Source organism: Equus caballus, chromosome 3 (genome assembly GCF_041296265.1).
Source record: "Equus caballus isolate H_3958 breed thoroughbred chromosome 3, TB-T2T, whole genome shotgun sequence".
Lineage (NCBI taxonomy): Eukaryota > Metazoa > Chordata > Mammalia > Perissodactyla > Equidae > Equus > Equus caballus.
Genome location: NC_091686.1, coordinates 71,038,029 through 71,044,451, shown reverse-complemented (window position 1 = coordinate 71,044,451; position 6,423 = coordinate 71,038,029).

The following is a 6,423-nucleotide window of genomic DNA, read 5'->3' as shown; positions in this document are numbered from 1 at the left end:
AACATCCAGCCTAGTTAGAACTGGTTAGTTCTCATTTGTCCCTCAATTCTAATTTGAGTGCACCTCCTTTGAAAGGCCTTCTCTGACTCTTGCAAGACTGAATATCCCTTAGAGTGACCTTCAAACCCCGCACTTTCTCGTAGTCAGCACATATTCCTCCAACGCGAGGTAATTAAAATTTTCTTGTCCACTTCCCTTATTAGACTGTATATAGCTTAAAAACAAGGCCCTTACTCTGTACTTAGCACACTACATGGCCTCTAGCAGTCCGGGCATTGAACACTTATTAACAGACTGAAATTAGCAGATGTCTTCAGGAAAGATAAGAAGTTAAGAGATCTATCATTGTTAGTTTCTGAAGGCATAAATATCCAGGCCTACACAAAGTGAAAGAGAATAGTTAAGTGGTTTCTGAGAAATGGGGCTTTCCATGATTGAAAATCAAGGTAGAGCAGGAGTAACTGGGGGCTCAAATTTACATTTTATGTTATCTGGTTTTATGTAATCATTCATTTTATTTTTTATTTATTTGATTTTTGAGGAAGATTAGCCCTGAGCTAACATCTGCCACCAATCCTCCTCTTTTTTGCTGAGGAAGTCTGGCCCTGAGCTAACATCTGTGCCCATCTTCCTCTACTTTATATGTGGGATACCTGTCACAGTGTGGCTTGACAAATGGTGCCTAGGTCTGCACCCAGGATCTGAACTGGTCAACCCCAGGCTGCCAAAGAGGAATGTGCAAACTTAACTCTTATGCCACCAGGCTGGCCCCATCAGTCATTTTATTTTTTTATATTTATTTGAGTTAAATAGAATGTGTTAAAACATTTAATCATTAAATATACAAATTTAACATGGAACATAATTTTTAACACTGTTGCATAGCTTACCTTAATTGTTTTTATAATTATTTTTTAATGATAAGGATCTGTGAGGCTTCCTCTATTATTTACCAAAAATATTATTAGCACAAGCTAATTAGAACAGGTTTAACCTTCAAGCCATCGCTCTTGTCTTCACTTATAAGCAATTGGCTGCAGGGATGTTACAAATGCTTCTAAATCATGTGATGTTGGCAACTAGCAAAGCTCAAAACATATTTAGCCTCAGATAATCTCCCAAATGGTGAAGATTCCTTTGCTAATAAAACAAAAACAATAGGCAAAATGGCTACTTTAACCTTCATCTTTGTCCATTAGCAGTGAGTACAAGGGAATTTATAAAATGTTTGAATTCATAGTGTGACCTTTCCTCCTTTTTACACTCAACCAGAAAAAAATCCCAGATAAGCACCTATTTTTTAAATGTTTATATTGACTCTTAGAATTTGAGCAGATATAATATCATTCTGCTTTTGTAGGAAAGGAAGAACTATTTCTCTCCCCTCTAGGTCCTTCTTGCTGGTCTAAGAATTAAATTGATATGAGACAGAAAAACAGGAGAAAATCAAACAAAGTTTCATAACATGTGTACATGGGAGAAACGGGAAATTGAGTAACTCGCCAAAATGGCAGAAGCCACTACATTAAACAGCATCTTCAGCTAAGGACAAAGGAGGGCGAGGGTAGTAGTTTGGGACTTCAAGGTGGAAGAGGCAATTTGCATGGAGATGGAAAAGCAAATGCTTGATAAACAAATGTTTGTTTGGCCATCTGTAGATAATGAGACTCAAGGAAAAACTTTGGTAAAAATGGGCCTGCTAGTGCCTTCCTGTCTACCATGTCTAGTTTATATGATACTATAGTTACATTATGATATTAGTTCCTTCCTGCAACAGGCCTTCTATCTGAAATTCTTTTAGGCAGTTAGGGGGAAGGTCAGTATCTTTCATAGTCTTTTGTTCTCAAAAATAATTAAGCCAAAGAGACACATTTTGGGGGTGGCAAATTCTGATCCCTCACATCCTGCCTTTGAAACTTCAAGAAGTTTCACAGTCCAGAATCTATTGGTAGATTGTTCTATCTCATTGAACAAGTCACTTACTCCTAATAGGTCAGTCCAGTTAAATTCATTTCAGAAGGCAGTGATGAAGGTGGCACCCAAAGTTAGATATATATTGTGTAAGCAAGCAATTAGGTATTTAATAAGAGGTATTTCTATGAAAATAAAAGAAAAGCAAGGTTATTGGTTTGAACAAATTATAAACCAGTTTCTGAGTCCAGGAGACAGATAGTCAAGATTTCTGGATGTTAAGGGTGAAGCATCTTTTGCAGTTTGAAATGTCTCTGATGACGTCGTTGGGTGTTTAGTATCTTTTTGAGAGACTTATGCAGCAATAGACATGAAAATTGTCTAAACATGGGCTGTCCTGATGATGTCTCTTAAGTTTATATCAAATTGTCTAGCTTTAGTTTGTAGGGCTTCAAGAAAAAGAGTGGTTTCAGTTCTCAATGATTCCAAATGAAAAGGATGGAAAAGTTCAAAAAGTTACTTTGGAAATTTGTAGCCAGATATTTCAGGAGACTAGAAGAATTCATGGTCCAATCCAGTTTATGTGTAGGAAACAAAAACCTCAAAGACAATTAACAGAACTATAATCTAATATCCAAAATTATGTATTAGACTTTCTACTGAAACATAATTTTTCTCTCTAAAATCACCTTCATTTTTACCAAAGATAGCAAATTAAGACTAACTGGTTTCCAAAATAAGACTAGTTTCAATAAATTTGGCCCAGTTATTTACATAAGTACAGTAAGAATTGTAATTGATTATATAGGCTCTTTTAAATCTGTTTTCTGGAACTTTTCATAAGGAATCTCAGATTGAAATTCATAGGGCTACCAAAGCCAGGAAAGCCAAGCCAAGGACTTGTCATCAGACTCTTCCTGCAATACCTTAGATTTGGGTGAATTCCTCTCTTCTTGAGGTCCCCCAAATATCCTGAGGTTTTTTTGCACCTGCTGAGGGAGTGAACTTCTTTACTCACAAAGTAAGGGTGCTGGGAAGACTGGAAACAAAGTATAGGCCGATATTTTGAAGTGAATTTATTTGTCTCATAAAGTCACTCTTTGTCCTTTAAACTGTTTGGCCCTATCTGAATGTATGCATGTTTCTGTCAAATATGACATTCCAGTCAAAGCTTTAGTAATATAACCAGTGTTGTCAGTTGTGTCTTGTTATAAGGAGAACAGATTCTTATTGAACTTATACAAACAACTATATAGCCATGATAATAAGAATGCTCACTCACTAAGGGCTTCCAAACTCTGAAGGAATCAGGTAGGGTGAAAAAGATAAATGTTTTAACTCTGCTTACAAAAGTATAATTCACCAAATTGTTGGAAGTTATAGCTCACAAGAGAAAGTTTTCCTTAAAGCTGAAAAAACAAAACATTAAAAAATCAGCAATATTTCAAATAAAAATCATAAAAATTATAGTCATCCTCATCAGCTCACTCAGTTCTATGTAATCAACTCTTGATCTTGATCTTCTGTTAGCAGTTTCATGAAGTCATAAGTTTCTCTGTGAGAGTTCTGTAATTTCTTACCAAGTTCAGTTTGAAAGTTTATCATAAATACATATTGTAGAGTGTCAGAGTCCTTTTCATTAATTTCTGTGAGGATGAAACATATTTGAAAAAGCAGAGTAAAACAAAACTGTAAATGACAAAAGAGTTAAAAATGGTAATTGACAAAGAAATAGTTACTTTTGTGACATATAATATTTTAAGATAATAATTGAAATTATGACTGATAACCAGGACAGATCAGAATTTTAGGACTGTTATAGAATGTTTAAAACACTTTTATCAGTACATTTACCCACACAATAACATAGGTCCCTATGAAACAATGCTTAGCTACCCATTTAACAAAAGTGACAACAGAAAATGTTAAATACAAACATAGAGAGCTAAAGAGTTAAAAAAATACTTAGTTTTCTTAATAGAGAAACCTCAGCATTTTTGAACATACAAAATTATTTTTGCAAAACATAGAATTTCTCTTTCATGTAGATTTACTCAAAAATAAAGAAAAAACATTTTATAATTTCTTTATGAGTAGACTAAAAGTTTAAGAAAATTATCCTTTTAAGAGAAAAAAACAAATTTTAATTTTGCACCTGCTCACTTTTGATATTAAAACTCGTTTACTTAATTAAGCTCATTTCAATCTTAGCCAATTTGACCATGAACAGAACTCTTTTCTCAGAGTTCCTCTTCCGCAAAACTATTATGCTTCTCTTTTTTTACTTAAAACATACATCTTACTTTTTTTGAATACAAAGATGTTTCCTTTATTAATTTTAGTAGCTGAAATCAGATATATTAATTAAAATTCTTAACCCTTTTAGACAACTCTTAATGAACTAAAATATAAGTAATTATAAACTATCTTTTACATTAGCATTGTGTGGCTTGGCAAGTTTATAAATACTTTTTAGAAACATGCTACTTCATAGTACAATCTTTTAATAAATCACAAGATGTGTTTATTAGACTGTTTAATAGACAGAAATATCTTTTGGTTTCTCTGTAATAGGAAGCCAAAAGTAGATAAACACATATTTAATAATTAATGTCTAATATTTTATCTTATTTGGAAATGATCTAGATATTGAATAAATTTTTATCATTATTTAACTTAATTTAATAAAACTCTAAAGTTTCAAGTCACCAAAAGGTTTGGAAATTGTTTTAAGTACATATATCATAACACATATTTATTGTTAAAAAGCTCACCCAAAAACGTTTATCTTACTTTCATCTATTTAGTTGACCTTTTTCAAATAATTATGTTTAGACTCCTTACAAAATCTTTAGGAGACATTAGACAAAATCAGCTTTCATTCTAAGATATTATTTTGCTGACAAATTTGTAACAGAGATAACATGAGCTTATTTGGCTAGTAAACCCAGGCTGCATGTCTGCATCAAATCCAATGCAGATAACTTTAAGGACGGGCCTATTTCAATCAAACCAACAAGTTTCAATAAGCTTTTATTTACCAAAGATTATTTCATATCTTGTTAACTTGAAAAACATTTGAGTTAGTATCTATTACATTTAGAAATAATTTATATAAATGTTTACTTTAAGCCAATGAAATAGAGCTCTTAATTTTGGACATACCATCCAGAGATAGAAAAACTATCTCTCCTTTATAACACGTATATAAATATACATATATAACCACACAGACAGACATATACAGAGACCTTATAGCTTCTATTAAATTTTTGCTATGAGGCAGGTCAGCACAAAACTCACTAGTTTATAAAAGAATAGTTAAATCCAAAGTTTGTTTTAGGAATTAGAAAGAGTTGAATCTTAGTTCACCTGCTAAATTGTTTTTTACTAATATTTGTGGAGAAGACATTTAAGATCTTGTTTTTATCATTTTTGAATATTTCCTCTCATTTTTTGTAAGACAAAGAGAGTTGCTTCAAATTTCTCAAATACTTTTAGCCTAAATGATATAAAAGGCAGATTTGTTCATTTAAATTACATTCTTTAATTTGTTTCTTTATATCAGGGAAAATTTTAACTAAGAGATAAATAAAAAGTTTTGTTTTATTTTGTTTTGTTTGTGCTGAGGAAGATTAACCCTGAGCAAGCATCTGTTGCCAATCTCTCTATTTTTTTTTTTTTGCTTGAGGAAGATTAGCCCTGAGCTAACATCTGTGCCGATCTTCCTCCATTTTATATGTGGGTCACTGCCATAGCATGTCTGATGAGTGGTATAGATTTGCATCCAGGATCTGAACCTATGAACCTGAGTTGCTGAAGTGGAGCACACCAAAACTTAACCACTATGCCAGGGGGCCAACGCCAAAAAGATTTTTATGTTCTAAAACTTTAGGACAGTATATCACACCTTTAAAAAGTCTGCACAAATCCTTTAACAAAGGTCCTCTTTCTAAGTCCACAGTTTAACCATAGACCAATCTACCTTTGGGTGGGAATTTTACTATCCTTTTTATTAGTACCTGATACTAGCCTCTAGATTTTTTCTCATATGTGTGGGTTCAGGCAACCCTATCGACTACCCTTTAATATGTTTAATTAACTTTGTCTGAAAGGCAGATTTATATGCTGTCTTACAATATGAGGCAGGGAAAATGTTCCCCAGTAAGACACAATGTCTAGCCCCACAATATAATTTACAATACAATTATGCAAAAGAGATACACTCACTTCATATAAATCCCATTTAAAGACCAATTTTCCCGCAAAAATTTGTCTTAATTTCATCAACTCTTGTATCTCTAATTAAAGCCTCTATTAGGGTTTCATCAACAAGTCTGGGTCTTACAATATTGGGTAGGGGAAGCATTCCCAGCCAGACATAACATCCATTTTCAAAAAAAAACACTAAGGCAAAGTTGATATAAACTCTTCACATAATATTAGCTGAAACATTCCATCCTTTATAATTAACTCTTACACTTTTATTTAATTTTCCACGTTTTTTAAATC